The 19,352-nt window shown below is 35.4% G+C and overlaps 1 long non-coding RNA gene across 1 annotated transcript in view; it reads left to right on the top strand.

Moving 5' to 3' along the window:
- Positions 1 to 14,235: 14,235 nt before the first annotated feature.
- The window catches only part of LOC131754397 (uncharacterized), a 61,408-nt gene continuing 56,291 nt past the window's right edge, over positions 14,236 to 19,352 (top strand). Inside the window, exons 1-2 of the long non-coding RNA XR_010842329.1 lie at positions 14,236 to 14,274; positions 17,906 to 17,956. This is a non-coding gene — a long non-coding RNA (uncharacterized lncRNA). The remainder of the gene's footprint in view (positions 14,275 to 17,905; positions 17,957 to 19,352) is intronic.

The following is a 19,352-nucleotide window of genomic DNA, read 5'->3' as shown; positions in this document are numbered from 1 at the left end:
CACGGGGGTGGGGAGAAGAGGTTGGGATGAATTGGGAGATTCAGATTGACATATATACACTACCATGTGTAAAACAGATAGCTAGTAGGAACCTGTTGTATAGCACAGGGAGCTCAGCTCCGTGCTCTGTGGTGACCTAAATGGGTGGGATGGGGGATGTGTGAGAGGGAGGTCCAAGAGGAAGGGGATATATGTATACATATAGCTGATTCATTTCTTTGTACAGCAGAAACTAACACAACATTGTAAAGCAACTACACCCCAATTTTTAAAAAAATAGCTTCAATCTAATGAGTTTTATCTCCTGAAAGTAGCAACATCTTAACAGATGTTCAGAAACTTACTTTCATAATCCCAAGAATCAAACCTGTAAGTAGCGAAATTTATGTACTGAAGTAGGCCAATGTGGCAATTTTTTTTTAGGTCTGTGGATACCATAGGCTTATACTGGTTATCATTTACTGGTTTATCTATTAAAACATATAAACTGAATATATATTAATCCTTTCTTTCATATTTTTGTGTAAGAAAATCAGTGAACTCTTTACTTTAGCTTTAAGGCGAACTGGACACAACCATAAAATCTGAAGTGAATCTGAGATGTTAAAAATCTTTCTGGAAAAATGAGTATAACTGTGTTTATAAAGCCTAACCATCCTAACTGCTTTCTTACTAAAGTTTTTTTTTTTTTTTTTTCTTTCCTTTAAACTAATAGGCATTATGTCCAAACACAGGGAGGAGAATATAATTCTTGGGAGAGAGGTCAAACTCCAATATTAGGTAGAAATGATGCAGGAATTTTATTGTATATATAAAACAAACAGAAGATTCATCTACTGCTTAATATTATTCTTTCCAAATTGCGTGGAACCTAATTGCTGTAACAGTAGGTAAGCTGTGTACTTCTTTTCATTCTCACTAATGAACAATATTTAAATTGCTGAAATACTTCCCTTAATTTTCTTATTTCTTTCTAACCTACTTTCCTCTATTCCATTCAGGGCAGGTTTTATTTAATTGAGTCTTTATTTCACTACTTGGCTCACCTCTGTCTTGTGAGTTCCTCAGAAGGAGAGATCAATCTATATTTTTTGAACAGGTGCTTCATTATGGGAGGTGAGTAGCTCAGTTACATAGCCATTTCACCTTTTCCCCTTGTCTGGCAGTCGCTGTGGGCTGTTAAACAGCCTTAATAGAAGATGAGACCAGTCTCTAGCTCTAAGGGCATGAAAACTTTTTTAAAAATTGGTTTCAGTATCTTCATGGTTCGTTAAATACAATGTAGACTCATTTTATTGCAGCTAGTGGACCCCAGAAGGACCTGACAGTTAAATGAAAGTTGTCAGTCTTCTTTCTGCTCTAGCTAAATTGGGTATTAAAAGGCCAGAACCTGGAAGTGAGGACCAGAGCTGAGTTCAATGTGCCAAACAAATAAAAGAAATGTAATGAGTTCTTGAGAAATGCAGCATAAGAAGGCATAGGTATTTAAGTGTCTAGACAAATAGAAGCCAGTGGTAATAAATCTATAATGAATGGCTCTAAGAATTACAACTGTACTTTGCATAATAGATAAGTGGAAAGCTTGTGGTCTAAAATTTACAAAGAGGATTCTGATAAACTGCAATGGAAAAAGAGCCTTTGAGTATAGAATCTACTAAGAAATTATTAACAATTATAGTTCATTCTTCATCAGAAATATAAGGAATTTGAGATTGTTGATATTTGTTCTTACTCAAAGCAACAGAAGAAACGTTCCATTGAATTGACTTGCATTTTAAAAAATAAAGTTCCAATGACTGATCATCATTTTATACATAAATAAAGAAATGATTCTTCAGTTAGAAAACATTTCCCTGCTTAGCATCATGCAGTATTTCTAAATAAAACATCATAATTTGTTGAAAATATCACTGCAGAAAAAAATTATAAAGAGTTTAAAGAGTCCTCATAGGATTTTCTTTCATGTCTTCCAAAATTTAGGGCAGAATATATGCTATAGTTAAGAAAGAACTCTTAAACTTCCCTCCCCAAATTATAATTAATTAACACAAATTGAACTTTATATTTCCTGTGTCTAAATTCTATAATTTACTTTATAAGCCTTGAAGCTCAAAGGTGATACTTTCTAATATTTGTATTAGTGGAGCAAGAAAAGAGGCGAGACAGAACTGGCATTAAGTTTTCATTAATTAAAATACAAGAGCTATCATTATTAAAAAATGATTTATCCTATTTAAAAAATTCTAGAAAAACTATCAATAATTATTGATAAACTTATGGCACTTACATAAGTTTAAGTAATGTAAGTGAATATTATATTTATAATTCTAATTTACTTCTCCCATCACCTTCGATAAAATTGTGAAAAAAATGGTGTCAATATGTGGGCGATTGGTACGGAAAAAATGAGACACCAGAAAGCAGTTTAATTTAAATTACATGATTTGCTTTTATTTTTTTACATTTGAAGCCAAAATCATTTGAAGATACTTTACTTTCTCTATATAGACATACCAAGATAAATTTGGGGGGACTTATTTTTATCCTTAAGATTTGAAGCCAAACCATATTTTCAAAGAAAGCTGTTGGTACTCATGGTCCCCTTGATGTTTTAGATCAATACTTTCAAACAGAATTTACCACAATGATGGAATGTGCTATATCACTACTGTTCAGTATGATAGCTACGTATCATATATGGCTATAGATAATTTGAAATGTGGTTAGTGTGACTGAGAAATTGAATTTTTTTATTTAGTAATTTTTATTAATTTAAATATTAATCTAAAATTAGTTGCTACAATATTAGTACAGATTTGAACTGTCTGTACAAATGTCATCAACATTGTTGGTTGATTCTGAAGTCTTCTTTGTCCAGTTCATCATGAATTTCTCTATTATGGTGATACATGACAAGTGAAAGAACTCAAAAGAAGCAGTCCTCATATTTTAATTTCATTCAGATGGTTGTCAAATGATTTAACTGACCAATTTTTATTCTCCTACATCCAATATTCTCTGTGAAAACAACCTAAACATACTTACCTGGTATGTTATCTGGGTTCTTCAAAAAAACAGAATCCATATTTCATATATGTAACCGTATATTCCATATATATATGTATAATGGGCTTATGCAGTTCTTAGGGAGGCTGAGAAGTTCTACTATCTGCACTTGGCAAGCTGGAGACCCAGGAGAGCACATAATAAAATTACAGTGAGTCTTAATCTGAAGGCAGAAGATCAATGTCCTGGCTCAAACACACTTGGGCAGAGAATAAATTATCCCTAACCCATCCTTTTTTGTTCTATTCAGGCCACCAGTGTATTAGATACGACCCATCCACATAAGGAAGGACAACCTGCTTTACTCAGTTTACTGACAAAAATGTTAATCTTATCCAGAAACAGCCTCACAGACATACTCAGAGTAATGTTTAACTGAATATTAAGGCATCCTGTGGCCCAGTCAAGTTGATACATAAAATTAACTATCACAACTGGTATTATGAAGAAATATCTTTTCTTTTCCTGCATCCCCCACCACCTTCAATAATTAATATTGAAATTAAAAGGGCCTCTTTATCCAGTTAATTTAACTATGACTTCTCTACAACAGTCCTAAACAGTTGAAGAGATTTTCTAAAGAAAAGGAATAGCCTACTGTGTTGTGAGTTCCCAGACTTTGTTTTATTACATACTCTGATTTTCAGTTCTTAACACAGTGCCTAGAACTGTTTCTAGTGCATAGTTTGTTCTGGGAGATATTCATTGACTAAATGAATTAACGACTAGTACCTGATATTGGAGAATAATATTTGCTGTTGTATCATGGTCTGTAAGCAAATGCTTTGGCTTTTCATTCAACTCTTTCATAAGCTTCCGGTTTGACAGGTATTCCCAAGTGACTTCGATTACTAAACGTATTTTGGAGCAATGTTTTTCAATATTTAATGTGTGTATGAGTCACTTATATTAAAATGCAATTCAGTCAATAAGTATAGGGTGGAGGCTGGTGTTCTGGAATTATAATAAGCTCCCAGATAATGTCATTAAGGGTGTGAAGACCACATTTTAAGTAGCAAGGATTTTGAGAATACTCTGAAGGAAGAGAAGGAACAGAACATTATATATAAATAATAGTCATCAGAGCATTTAGGTTGTCTAAGATATGGGAGAATCAAGAATCTTCACAAAGCAAAATTTATTCATTCATTCATTCAATCAACAAATATTGCTTGAGTATCTAGTATATGGAAGATATCGTGATATAATTTCTGCCCTCAAGGTGGGTATAGACTAGTGAGGGATAGGGGATCAAAAGCAAATATATACATATGCACACACAATTAGCAAGTTCTTTGATAAGGTTACCCATCAGAACAGGACTTTATGGAAATTCAAAATTGTGACAATAATTTCAAAGTTAGTACACCCCCCAAGGAGATGGTATCCAACTTCAATTTTGAAGGAAGAATTGCAGTGACATAATGAGTACATTCTAGATAAAAGTAGCCATAGACAATACATGGAAATGACACAGGGAAGCAATAGATAGTAAAATTCTATGGATTGAAGTTCTACAGTTTTCCTTCTCATGTCTACTATCTTTATTTGTTAAGTGAAAGATTTGATCAAGTGTTACATGTAAGGCTGGTAGTGAAATGATGGCATAGGGATTTGAGAAGATATAGAAAGTATGAAATATGAAGATTAATAAAGGAAACAGTTTACATCAAAGACCCAGTTGAAGTTTAAGCATAAAGTGTATTGGCACTAACATGTATGGTTGTGTGGTTTTTCCCTGAAGCCTGAGTTTTGGAGAAAAAAACATGGTCAGTAAGGTTGATCTTAGCCTAAGATTTGACCAGAAGTATGTAATGGAAGAATAAAAAATCAAAAAGTATATGAAGTTTCCTCTGTAATGGGAAAAAGATGGAAGAAGGCTAGTAAGTTGGGTAACAATAAAGTAATCAATGAAGAGTAGGGTAGAAGAAGGCAGAAAACTATGTATAGAATACCTGAATGAGATATCTGAATGATAGGAGATTATGGTGATAGAAAGAGAAGTTTGAAATTGAGATTTGACAAGTTGGGTAACCTAATGATGCTGAAAAGGATAATTCAGCCGGGATTGGCTCCCACTATGTATTTGTGTCTAGTACCTGGACAATGAACTAACACATTTTACTTTCTTACAAATAAAGGTCTAATTGGTGGATATAGTGCAACAAAGGGGATTTCCTTTTGAACATGGACATTTTTTATAAAATTTTTTCAGTGCTATTAATTATCCTCCCTTCATGCTTTTTATTTGGCTGAAATAAATTAATATCTACAAGTGAAAAAATGTTTAGTGATCTGCAACTTCACCATTACAAGAATCATTATAATATGCAGAGTTTTTGTAGTAAAGCTATTAATATCCACTCTTCAACAATACAGAATGTGATGAACACAAAAAATGGGGATAAAATATCATTATTTAGCTAGATTTTTAAAATATCCATTATATGTTCAACTTGTACTGATTTTCTACAGAAAACAACATTACTCAAGTGCTTAGTATCTCATTTAATCCTCTTCTCTTATTTAATCCATTTATTCTAGGATAAGTACTACTATTTTCTTATTTTTTCTTGATGAGTAAACTGAGGCATAGACAAATTCAAGGCCGCAGAACTAGTAGAAATAGTATGTGAATGTAGGCAGAGGTTCTCCAGAACCTTAAAACTTAAATACTATCTACAATGAACTTTGAATGTAAATGTTCATTCAGCACTTCTTAAGCTTTCTTGTGACTACTGTAGCACTAATAGCAACATGGAATGTTATTCTTTTTTTTTTAACGTCTTTTTTGGAGTATGATTGCTTTACAATGGTGTGTTAGTTTCTGCTTTATAACAAAGTGAATCAGTTATACATATACATATGTCCCCATATATTTTCCCTCTTGCATTTCCCTCCCTCCTACCCTCCCTATCCCACCCCTCTAGGTGGTCACAAAGTACGGAGCTGATCTCCCTGTGCTATGTGGCTACCTCCCACTAGCTATCTCTTTTACGTTTTGTAGTGTATATGTCCACGCCACTCTCTCACTTTCTCCCAGCTTACCCTTCCCCTCAAGCCCATTCTCTAGTAGCTCTGTATCTTTATTCCCATCTTGCCCCCTTAGGTTCTCCATAACTTTTTTTTTTTTTGATTCCATATATATGTGTTAGCATACAGTATTTGTTTTTCTCTTTCTGACTTACTTCACACTATATGACAGATACTAGGTCCATCCACCTCACTACAAATAACTAAATTTCGTTTCTTTCTATGGCTGAGTAATATTCCATTGTGTATATGTGCCACATCTTCTTTATCCATTAATCTATTGATGGACATTTAAGTTGCTTCCATGACCTGGCTACTGTAAATAGAGCTGCAATGAACATTTTGGTACATGACTCTGTTTGAAATATGGTTTTCTCAGGGTATATGCCCAGTAGTGGGATTGCTGGGTCGTATGGTAGTTCCATTTTTAGATTTTTAGGGACCCTCCATACTGTTCTCCATAGTGGCTGTATCAATTTACGTTCCCTCCAAGAGTGCAAGAGGGTTCCTTTTTCTCCACACCTTCTCCAGCAGTTATTGTTTGTAGATTTTTTGATGGTGGCCATTCTGACCAGTGTGAGATGATATCTCATAGTAGTTTTGATTTGCATTTCTCTAATGATTAATGATGTTGAGCATTCTTTCATGTGTTTGTTGGCAATCTGTATATCTTCTTTGGAGAAATGTCTATTTAGGTCTTCTGCCCATTTTTGGATTAGATTGTTTGTTTTTTTGATATTGAGCTGCATGAGCTGCTTGTAAATTTTGGAGATTAATCCTTTGTCAGTTTCTTCATCTGCAAATATTTTCTCTCATTCTGAGGGTTGTTTTTTCATCTTGTTTATGGTTTCCTTTGTTGTGAAAAAGCTTTTAAGTTTCATTAGGTCCATTTGTTTATTTTTGTTTTTATTTCAATTTCTCTAGGAGGTGGTTCAAAAAGGATCTTGCTGTGATTTATGTCATAGAGTGTTTGGCCTATGTTTTCCTCTAAGAGTTTGACAGTGTCAGTCCTTACATTTAGGTCTTTAATCCATTTTGAGTTTATTTTTGTGTATGGTGGTAGGGAATGTTCTAATTTCATTCTTTTCCATGTAGCTGTCCAGTTTTCACAGCACCACTTATTGAAGAGGCTGTCTTTTCTTCATTGTATACTCTTGCCTCCTTTATCAAAGATAAGGTGACCATATGTGCATGGGTTTATCTCTGCGCTTTCTAACCTGTTCCATGGATCTATATTTCTATTTTTGTGCCAGTACCATAATGTCTTGATTATTGTAGCACTGTAGTATAGTCTGAAGTCAGGGAGCCCTATTCCTCCAGTTCTGTTTTTTTTTTTTTTTTTCAAGATTGCTTTGGCTATTCGGGGACTTTAGTGTTTCCATACAAACTGTGAATTTTTTTGTTCTACTTCTGTGAAAAATGCCATTGGTAGTTTGATAGGGATTGCATTGAATCTGTAGATTGCTTTTGGTTGTAGAGTCATTTTCACAATGTTGATTCTTCCAATCCAAGAACATGGTATATCTCTCCATCTATTTGTATCATCTTTAATTTCTTTCATCAGTGTCTTATAATTTTCTGCATACAGGTCTTTTGTCTCCTTAAGTAGTTTTATTCCTAGATATTTTATTCCTTTTGTTGCAATGGTAAATGGGAGTGTTTTCTTAATTTCACTTTCAGATTTTTCATCATCAGTGTATAGGAATGCAAGAGATTTCAGTGCATTAATTTTGTATCCTGCTACTTTACCAAATTCATTGATTAGCTGTAGTAGTTTTCTGGTAGCATCTTTAGGATTCTCTATGTATAGTATCATGTCATCTGCAAACAGTGACAGCTTTACTTCTTTAATGATTTGGATTCCTTTTATTTCTTTTTCTTCTCTAATTACTGTGGCTAAAACTTCCAAAACTATGTTGAATAATAGTGGTGAGATTGGGCAACCTTGTCTTGTTTCTGATCTTAGTGGAAATGGTTTCAGTTCTTCACCATTGAGGATGTGGTCAGCTATGGGTTTGTCATATATGGCTGTTACGTTGAGGAAAGTTCCCTGTATGCCTACTTTCTGGATGGTTTTTATCATAAATGGTGTTGAATTTTGTCAAAACCTTTCTCTGCATCTATTGAGATGATCATATGGTTTTTCTCCTTCAATTTGTTAGTATGCTGTATCACATTGATTGATTTGCCTTTATTGAAGAATCCTTGCATTCCTGGGATGAACCCCACTTGATCATGGTGTATGATCCTTTTAATGTGCTGTTGGATTCTGTTTGCTAGTATTTTGTTGAGCATTTTTGCATCTATGTTCATCAGTGATATTGGCCTGTAGTTTTCTTTCTTTGTGACATCTTTGTCTGGTTTTGGTATCAGGGTGATGGTGGCCTTGGAGAATGAGTTTGGGAGTGTTCCTCCCTCTGCTGCTATATTTTGGAAGAGTTTGAGAAGGATAGGTGTTAGCTCTTCTCTAAATGTTTGATAGAATTCGCCTGTGAAGCCATCTGGTCCTGGGCTTTTATTTGTTGGAAGTTTTTTAATGACAGTTTTAATTTCCGTGCTTGTGATTGGTCTGTTCGTATTTTGCATTTCTTCTTGGTTCAGTCTCAGAAGGTTGTGCATTTCTAAGAATTTGTCCATTTCTTCCAGGTTGTCCATTTTATTGGCATATAGTTGCTTGTAGTTATCTCTCATTATCCTTTGTATTTCTGCAGTGTCAGTTGTTACTTCTCCTTTTTCATTTCTAATTCTATTGATTTGAGTCTTCTCCCTTTTTTTTCTTGATGAATCTGGCTAATGGTTTATCAATTTTGTTAATCTTCTCAAAGAACCAGCTTTTAGTTTTATTGATCTTTGCTGTCATTTCCTTTATTTCTTTTTCATTTATTTCTAATCTGATCTTTATGATTTCTTTCCTTCTGCTAACTTTGGGGTTTCTTTGTTTTTCTTACTCTAATTGCTTTAGGTGTAACGTTAGGTTGTTTATTTGAGATGTTCCTTGTTTCTTAAGGTAGGATTGTACTGCTATAAACTTCCCTCTTAGAACTGCTTTTGCTACATCCCATAGTTTTTGGGTCATTATATTTATGTTGTCATTTGTTTCTAGGTATTTTTTGATTTCCTCTTTGATTTCTTCTGTGATCTCTTGATTATTTAGTAGTGTATTGTTTAACCTCCATGTGTTTGTATTTTTTACTGATTTTTCCCTGTAATTGATATCTAGTCTCATAGTTTTGTAGTCAGAAAAGATACTTGATACTATTTCAGTTTTCTTAAATTTACCAAGGCTTGATTTGTGACCCAAGATATGATCTATCCTAGAGAATGTTCCATGAGCACTTGAGAAGAATGTGTATTCTGTTGTTTTTGGATGGAATGTCCTATAAATATCAATTAAGTCCATCTTGTGTAATGTATCATTTAAAGCTTGTGTTTCCTTATTTATTTTCATTTTGGATGATCTGTCCATTGGTGAAAGTGGCATGTTAAAGTCCCCTACTATAATTGTGTTACTGTCGATTTCCCCTTTTATGGCTGTTAGTATTTGCCTTATGTATTGAGGTGCTCCTATATTGGGTGCATAAATATTTACAATTGTTATATCTTCTTCTTGGATTGATCCCTTGATCATTATGTAGTGTCCTTCTTTGTCTCTTGTAGTAGTCTTTATTTTAAAGTCTATTTTGTCTGATATGAGAATTGCTACTCCAGCTTTCTTCTGATTTCCATTTGCATGGAATATCTTTTTCCATCCCCTTACTTTCAGTCTGTATGTGTCCCTAGGTTTGAAGTGGGTCTCTTGTAGACAGCATATATATGGGTCTTGTTTTTGTATCCATTCAGCCAGTCTGTGTCTTTTGGTGGGAGCATTTAATCCATTTACATTTAAGGTAATTATCGATATGTATGTTCCTATTACCATTTACTTAATTGTTTCAGGTTGTTCTTATAGGTCTTTTCCTTCTCTTGTGTTTCTTGCCTACAGAAGTTCCTTTAGGATTTGTTGTAGAGCTGGTTTGGTGGTGCTGAACTCTCTCAGCTTTTGCTTGTCTGTAAAGGTTTTAATTTCTCCATCAAATCTGAATGAGATCCTTGCTGGGTAGAGTAATCTTGGTTGTATGTTTTTCTCCTTCATCACTTTAAATATTTCCTGCCACTTCCTTCTGGCTTGCAGAGCTTCTGCTGAATGATCAGCTGGTAACTTTATGGGGATTCCCTTGTGTGTTATTTGTTGTTTTTCCCTTGCTGCTTTTAATATTTTTGTTTGTATTTAATTTGTGATAGTTTGATTAATATGTGTCTTGGCGTGTTTCTCCTTGGATTTATCCTTTATGGGACTCTCTGTGCTTCCTGGAGTTGATTAACTATTTCTTTTCCCATATTAGGGAAGTTTTCAACTATAATCTCTTCAAATATTTTCTCAGTCCTTCTCTTTTTCATTTCTTCTTCTGGCACCCCTATAATTTGAATGTTCATGCATTTAATGTCATCCCAGATGTTTCTGAGACTGTCCTCAATTCTTTTCATTCTTTTTCCTTTATTCTACTCTGCAGTAGTTATTTCCACTATTTTATCTTCCAGGTCACTTATCCATTCTTCTGCCTCAGTTATTCTGCTATTGATCCCTTCTAGAGAATATTTAATTTCATTTATTTTGTTGTTCATCACTGTTTGTTTGCTCTTTAGTTCTTCTAGGTCCTGGCTTAACATCTCTTGTATGTTCTCCATTCTATTTCCAAGATTTTGGATCATCTTTACTATCATTATTCTGAATTCATTTTCAGGTAGCCTGCCTGTTTCCTCTTCATTTGTTAGGTCTGGTGGGGTTTTGCCTTACTCCTTTATCTGCTGTGTTTTTCTCTGTCTTCTCATTTTGCTTAACTTACTGTGTTTGGAGTCTCCTTTTCACAGGCTGCAGGTTCATAGTTCCTGTTATTTTTGGTGTCTGTCCCCAGTGGCTAAGTTTGGTTCAGTGGGTTGTGTAGGCTTCCTGTCGGAAGGGAGTAGTGCCTGTGTTCTGGTGAATGAGGCTGGATTTTGTCTTTCTGGGGGACAGGTCCACATCTGGTGGTGTGTTTTGGGCTGTCTGTGGCCTTATTCTAATTTTAGGCAGCCTCTCTGCTAATTGATGGGGTTGTGTTCCTGTCTTCTTGCTAGTTGTTTGGCTTAGCGTTTCCAGCACTGTGGCTTGCTGGTCATTGAATAGAGCTGGGTCTTGGCATTGAGATGGAGATTTCTTGGAGATTTTCGCCATTTAATATTACATGGAGCTGGGAGTTCTCTTGTGGACCAGTGTCCTGAACTTGGCTCTCCCACCTCAGTGGTACAGCCCTGACACCTTGCTGGACCACCAAGAGCCTGTCATCCACATGGCTTGGAATAAAAGGGAGAAAAAAAGAAAGTAGAAGATAAAATACAATAAAATAAAGTAAAATAAAGTAATTAAAATAAAAAATAAACAATAATTATTATAAAAATTGTTTAATTAATTTAAAAAAATTTAAAAAAGGAAAGAAAGAAAGAAGAGAGCAGCCAAGCCAAAAAACAAATCCACCAATGATAACAAGTGCTAAAACCTCTACTAAAAAAAACAAAAACGGACAGACAGAATCCTAAGACAAATGGTAAAAGCAAAGCTATACAAAATCACACACAGAAGCATATACATACACACTTACAAAAGGAGGAAAAGGGAAAAAATATATATCATTGCTCCCAAAGTCCACCTCCTCAATTTGGGATGATTCGTTGTCTATTCAGGTATTCCACAGATTCAGGGAACATCAAGTTGATTGTGGAGATTTAATCTGCTGCTCCTGAGGCTGATGGGAGAAATTTCCCTTTCTCTTCTTTGTTCACACAGTTCCTGGGGTTCAGCTTTGGATTTGGCCCCGCCTCTGCATGTAGGTCCCCTGAGGGCGTCTGTTCCCACCCAGACAGGATGGGGTTAAAGGAGCAACTGATTAGGGAGCTCTGGCTCACTCAGGCCGGGGGGAGGGAGGGGTACGGATGCAGGGCGAGCCTGAGGCGGCAGAGGCCAGCATGACTTTGCAGCAGCCTGAGGCATGCCGTACGTTCTCCCAGGGAGTTGTCCCTGGATCATGGGAACCTGGTAGTGCTGGGCTACACAGGCCCCCAGGAAGGGAGGTGTGGAGAGTGACCTGTGCTTGCACACAGGCTTCTTGGTGGCTGCAGCAGCAGCCTTAGCGTCTCATGCCCATCTTGGGGTCCGCACTGATAGCCATGGCTCAGGCCTGTCTCTGGAGCTCCTTTAAGTGGCACTATTAATCCCCTCTCCTTGCACACTGGGTAACAAAGAGGTAAGAAAAAGTCTCTTGCCTCTTCGGCAGCTCCAGGTTTTCTCCCGGACTCCCTCCTGGCCAGCTGTGGTGCACTAGCCCCTCCAGGCTGTGTTTATGCAGCCAACCCCAGTCCTCTCCCTGGGATCCGACTGAAGCCCGAGCCTCAGCTCCCAGCCCCCAACTGCCCCAGCGGGTGAGCATACAGGCCTCTCGGACTGGTCAGTGCTGGTCGGCACCGATCCTCTGTGTGGGAATCTCTCCGCTTTGCCCTCCGCAGCCCTGTTGCTGCGCTCTCCTCCATGGCTCTGAAGCTTCCCCCCCTGCCACCCGCAGTCTCGGCCCGCAAAGGGGCTTCTAGTGTGTGGAAACCTTTCCTCCTTCACAGCTCCCTCCCACTGGTGCAGGCCCCATCCTTATTCTTTTGTCTCAGTTTTTTTCTTTTGCCCTACCCAGGTACGTGGGAAGTTTCTTGCCTTTGGGGATGTCTGAGGTCTTCTGCCAGCATTCAGTAGGTGTTCTGTAGGAGTTGTTCCACATGTAGATGTATTTCTGATGTATTTGTTGGGAGGAAGGTGCTCTCCACATCTTACTCTTCCGCCATTTTGAAGCTCCCCTTGTAATGTTACTCTTATCTCTCTGTTCTTTTCTGAACTTTATTTATTCTCAGTTGTAGCTTAATTTCCATTACTTATTAGAAACCTTCCTTGAGCATGCTTGTAATAGTGATTTCTGACTACTTTTGCAGTTCTATATTACTCATTATGGAACTGTGGAATTTCTAGGCCATATGCAACTTAGACATTTTGTTTGGCAAATATGTATTTTTTTGTACAGCAGCTTTCCTTTCTTCACTTATGGCAGGCACTAATAACAGCAGCATACTTTTGCATTTATCCTAGGGAAGGCCTTAGTTTCCTTAATGTACTGTTTTAGGCACACTCCAATGAAGATATCAGAGCTAGAACCCAAGATGAAACACAATTATTATTTTAAAAATGATGAAATGAAGGTCCAGAGACTTGTGGAAGGTCATACAAGTGAACAGAACAGCTAGGCCCCTTATTTTTTTGCCTTTGGTGAACATTTTTCTGAACCTCATATCTGGTCACTAATGTAATTTTATGAAGAGTAAAGTAGAATATTTAGAAGTATAAGTGTACTAAAAAAATCTGGCATGGAAGATTGCTATAAATAAAATAATCTAGAGCTCTATTTTTCTCTTGTACTCTTTCACTCTTAAATCTTTTTTAAACTCTGTGCCAGACAAATTCAACAGATATTTTGCTTTTTGTTGAAACTTCTTTTCACCTGCATCTAGATTATAAGTTCACTGAGAGCAAGAAGCAAACCAATATATATTTGTCATATAACAAAGACTCAAAGATGGGTCATAAAATAATTTTACTGGGCTTGGTAAATAGAAAACATTAAACAAAGAGAAATTAGAATTCTGTAGGAGCACCAAAAATATGTGTTTTTAGCTATGTTTTAATTATATCAAATGTTTTCCCTATTTTCAGTCTTCCTATGTTTTTAGACTCCTACTTTGCTTTTAGATATAACTTCCTTTCCCGCTAGGAAACCTGTTTTATAGCCATAATATATTTCCAGCAGAAATATGAGTAATAAACCTCCTGTTGATAGAAAGTAATATTTGTGTACTAGGCAATTATTCTCACATCATTTAAAACTTTCTGCAACATTATTTTACCTGTATTCTTCATTTTGATTATTATGCCACTTTTGGGTGTTGGCAGGGTTAGCAGAGATACATATCTTTTATACTTGAATGGTTTTGAATGGTCTCTCTCTCTCTCTTTGTCTCTAATTTACAAACAGGAGTCATGAACAGCTTTTGAAAATGATCATTCATTTGGTAAGAAACAAAAGATTTCAACACATTTTATTTTTGATTGAGATAATGTGATTTTATCTAAAAGTTTCAAGTCAGTGGTATGGTCAAACATTAAAAATGAGAAGGCATATTTTCCTTTTGTAAAATATGTCAGATTTCATAACTAGCCTTAATATTTTCCACTTAACAAAAGACATGCAAAATAAACAGCTCAACTTGTACAGTGCTTTACAGTTACCAGCTTTTTCTCAAATGCCATCTTAAGTTGATCCTAAACATAATCATGGTCTCACTGTTATTTGTTTGCCAACTCCCTCCTGCTTATTAGAAAATTGAAGCCCTGAGAAGTTAAGTTGTCTGTTTCTTCAGCTAATTTTCAGCAGAGCTAGAATCTGAACCCAGGTTTCCTGACAAAATTCATTGCTGTTGCTACTACATTATATTACCTTCCTGTGTATAAATACAGTTATGCACAGAGGCCCAGGCATTGTTTCCTTTTGTAGATTCTACACAGCTGTCCACTGTAGTACATTAGCTACATAACATTCTGATTAATTTTGCTTTGGAGAAGAAGAGACTTTTTCACGATCTGCGTAGTTACTTAAGCAAATGCTCTGATGTCTGAAAATTATTGTACATGTGTGGGAGGTTTTACATGCTCATGTATTGTCAAACACGCTCCCTATGAATTACATATAAACCCAAGGTAGACCTAGAATCTGAAAGAATGAATGATGTGTATTTTCATTAATTTAATGTAAAATAGATTAGCCTGCATTTTACGTTTGGTCAGATTATTTCACATAGACAAACCTGCATTTTCCACAGTGACTTTCTCAGAACACTGTCTCTGGATGACATGGATAGATTTTCTATGGGAGGAAAAAAGGTTAAGTTTTTAGATCTTGGTTGTTGTTGAGTTACACAATTTTAAACAGATGTACTTATTCCAGGATGTAATAATGCACTGAGGGCCTTCAAGTGGGGAGAGACAGTAAACTTTCCTCAAAGTTATTTAAACATGTAAAATGTTTTCATAGAGCATCCCACAGGTAACTCATCTACCTAAAATATTTACATAAGGGATTGTTTTTTCCCCACCAGAGGCAATTTATATAGTTCAATTTGACCAAATTAAATCTAAATTTATGCTTCTTTTGCATTTGATTTTTCCAGAATTCATCCTTTCCTTTTCTTTTAATTTTCCGATTGATGAATCTTAAATGAATAGTACAAAAATAACCAAAAGACATCGGTTTTGATATTAAGTGGTAAGCATAATTCACATTCTATTTCATATTCATACACAAAATAAATCAGAAAATTTTTAACATTTACATCAATCTACCTGATTCCAATAGTAACATGGCTTTCATCTAGGAAAGGATCTATAGTCTGTAATCCACAAATTCCCAGTCCTGATATAACCTTACTTCATCTGAATATCGTAATTTTTCACTAAAAAAAAACTGAGCAGGAATAGTCACATACTGTTTTAAATTTACCACAAGGAATATTTTACTAAATATTTACTTGTAAATATACTAACTTTGATTTAAAGTAGTCTATTGAATGTTAATTCACATTTTAGGAAGTAACAAAAATAAAACTATGCTCTGTGCCTATTTCTTCATCTGCAAAATCAGGAAAATATTCACTCACAGATTTTTGCCATCAGTAGTTATAGTCAATGTATGTAAGGAACTTCATGCAACGCTTGGTACATTTTAAGCTTCAATATGTGTTATTTTGTGTTTTTACTTATAATAGTGAAACATGAGATATGAGGTGATCTTCCATGCCTCCACATTTTATAGACATTACAGGAATTAATTCATGTATTTATTTATACCATTTAGCCAAATAAACTAAATACTGAACCAAGCAGACAAAAATCCTTATTTTCATGGGAAGATACAATAAAATTGTACGTAAATTATATGGCCTGTTTGAAAATAATGGGTCCTGCAGAAAAAGAAAAAGGATGGAAACTATAGGAAAGGTAGTGTGAGGTAGGAATGTTTGATACTTCAGATGAGGTTGTCAGGGTAGGTTGCAGTGAGAAGGTGACCTTTTAGCAGAGCCATGAAGGAGGTAATGGAATGATACTGTGGCTGTATGGAAGAGAAATACTCCAGGAATGAGAAGTTTGTGAACGAGGAGTAACATGATTGAGCTTCTGCTTTACCTGTGTCACTATGATGCAAGTTAGAGAATCGGCAGCAAGAGATCCAGGACAAGGGTAGAAGCAGGTCTGGAGGCTTCCCTTCCAGTAATCCAACAAATGCATATTGGTATCAGTCTGGAGTGGTTCCTCCAAGCTTTGTGTCCTATGTCTTTCCCATTTGGCACTTTGTAGAAGTCCTGGGTGGAAGCTTTCCTTGTTATGTATTAGGTTTTTAGATGATACAGATCAGAAGGGGGTGGCCGTTGCATTAGGTGACAGAATTAAATTTCAAAGTAATTTTTGCTGCCTAGAATGATGGACCCAAATGAACAGAAGAGAGTATTGAAGTTAGGTTAAAACAAATCAGTTACATAAGCATAATCTATGAAAATCTGACTAGACTGCAGTTTTTGTTTAAAAGAAAGACACAGATAAAACACAGCGTTTACTGACTTGCACTTTCAGTATGAGTCAACAGTGTGGTACAACTGCCAAAATGATAATTCATTCCAAGACTGCATTTATGGAATATAAGGAACTTCTTAATGAGATGAAAGATACAGGAGAACCAAAAAAGCCTAAAGAATTTTATTTTTTAACCGGCAAATAACTTGGGACATTTTACAATTTTTTCCATCCTTGTCCTCAACAAACCCAACAATGAGAGATATGATCTGAATTATTGGATGAAAAATGTATAATCAATAATTGTGTTATTCTGAATTTGTAGCTGGTTTTTATTATATTAAACACACAATAGAAACTGTATATGTAGACTAAATAAACTATTACTTTTTTGAGATTTGGAAAAATATAATAAACCTAGAAAGAGAAATTGTTAGTTTCTGTGGGCAAATATCTGACATTTCTGACATATGTTTTTGGATTATACACAAATCCTGGATTCCACTAGCTCAACAAATAAAATGAAATCCCCCTCTTGATGTTATTTCTATTCCTGCCTCTTAGATAAGACATCAGATAATTTGTCAAAAATTATATCACGAGAGGCTAAATGAGCTGTTATTTATGCCAAAGTAATCTGTGAGGCTATTGTCAGTATAAGTTCAAGTCCAAGGGACATAGGAGGCTTCCTAGTAGCCTGCCTGTCACTGCCAAAGGAAGGAAGATTAGGAAAGCAGATGCTAAAGACAGAGGAAGTGCTGCTTCCTGGGCTTCTCTGGGTTTTTAATAGTGATTGTGAATCTGATCTACTCAATGTTGGTCACTTAACAAATATAATCTCAGAGGGGAGTACATATTATCTGGTTTTCAATTTACCGTAAGCAATCTACCAGGGAAGGTAGATGATGGAAAGTCAGTGAGAGCTGTAAGCATTTCCTTCTATAAGAAAATCCAATATACAAAACAAAACAAACATGTAAAGTAAACAGAGGAAAGAGCATTATTATTTGCCTTACCATAATATTAATGACAGATTTTTTCAAAATAATGAAAATTTACAGTACCCTTGTATTTTTCCAGGAACCAGAAGAATCATCAATTTCACAAACATCTGTTGAGCGGCTGCTACATGTAAGTTACTATGTCAGACCTTTGGAAGATATATAAATGATGACAACATTGCCACACAAAGGAGTTGTGAAGTGTGTCAACAAATGTTTGTTCACTGGAATGGAAACTAAACATAATTTCATGAGGGAGAAAAACAGTGGCACATATATTGTACCACTAGGCAGAATATGATTTTTAAAATCCATGATAAAAGTTCAAAAAGAGGATTTGTATAAAAATACAAGGATAAAATTTTAACTGAAGGAATCATCAACAGCTTCGTAACAAAAAATATCATTATATCATTTCTATTAGAACTTCCATAGATAAATAGGATATGGAGAGAAAGAAACTGAGAATGCAAGAACAGACCAAAAAGTGTAAAGTGAGTTTAGAAAAAGTCCAGCAATACACTTTAGAGAAGCAGGGGAATAATTTGACCAGGATTTTCCTAATAGAGAAAATTTTAATTTCAATGGAGATAGATGATAAGCAACTGAAAACAAATATTGAATTATAGATGGTGATAAGTATTATGAAGAAAAAGAAAAATCAGCCAGACAGAAAAAGACTAAGTGAAAAAGGGCAGTGCATTCACTATTTTACTGCTGGGAGTGTTATTTTGGAGAAGATAGCATTTAAGCACAAACCTAAATAAATAAAATGAGAGGTCAAGTCATATAAAGTCTTGGGGAAGAACATTTCTGGAGGAGGAAGGAATAAGGGCAAAGAACCTGATTTGGGAATAAGTGAGAATTATAGTCAGAAAGGCCCATTTTCTGGAAACAGAATAGCAGAAGAGTTTAGAAATATAGAGGCTCTGTCATGCAGGTGGGGAAGATAAGTAAAATGGGTTTGGGAGGAAAGCAAAAGTCATGTTTGTATATGCTTAGTTTTTAGATGTGTCTGAGGCCTTCAAATGTAGACGTTTGGTAAGAAGTTGGGAAATAAGACTCTGGAACTCAACAGAGGGGTCAGGACTGTAAATATACGTTCAGTAGAGTGTAATGGCTATTGTTACCAGCTTGGGAGACAAACTGCCAGAATTTGAAAACCTAAGCTACTATGTAATAGCTTTGCAAATTTGACCAAGATATTATATTTCTTTAGTACTCATTTTATTACCTGCAAAGTAAAATTAATTTTGCTCTGATGATTAAATTCATCAATATATTTACATTAATTATAACAGTGCTCATTACACCATCATCATCATTATTATTATTATTATTATTATTATTATTGATAAATGATGATTAAAGCCATGAGATTAGATGAGACCATCTGGGAAGTAAGTATAGAAAGAAAGTGCTCGGGACCCTGGAAGTCTGTCATATTTAGAGGTCAGAAAAAGATGGATGAGGCAATAAAGTCAAAAAATAGAGTGCTCAGTGAAATAGGAGGGAAATCAGGAGTC

The sequence above is a fragment of the Kogia breviceps genome, chromosome 1, assembly GCF_026419965.1.
Source record: "Kogia breviceps isolate mKogBre1 chromosome 1, mKogBre1 haplotype 1, whole genome shotgun sequence".
Taxonomy (NCBI): Eukaryota; Metazoa; Chordata; class Mammalia; order Artiodactyla; family Physeteridae; genus Kogia; species Kogia breviceps.
Note: the sequence above shows the minus strand (reverse complement) of the source record. Positions and strands in the feature narration are given on the sequence as shown.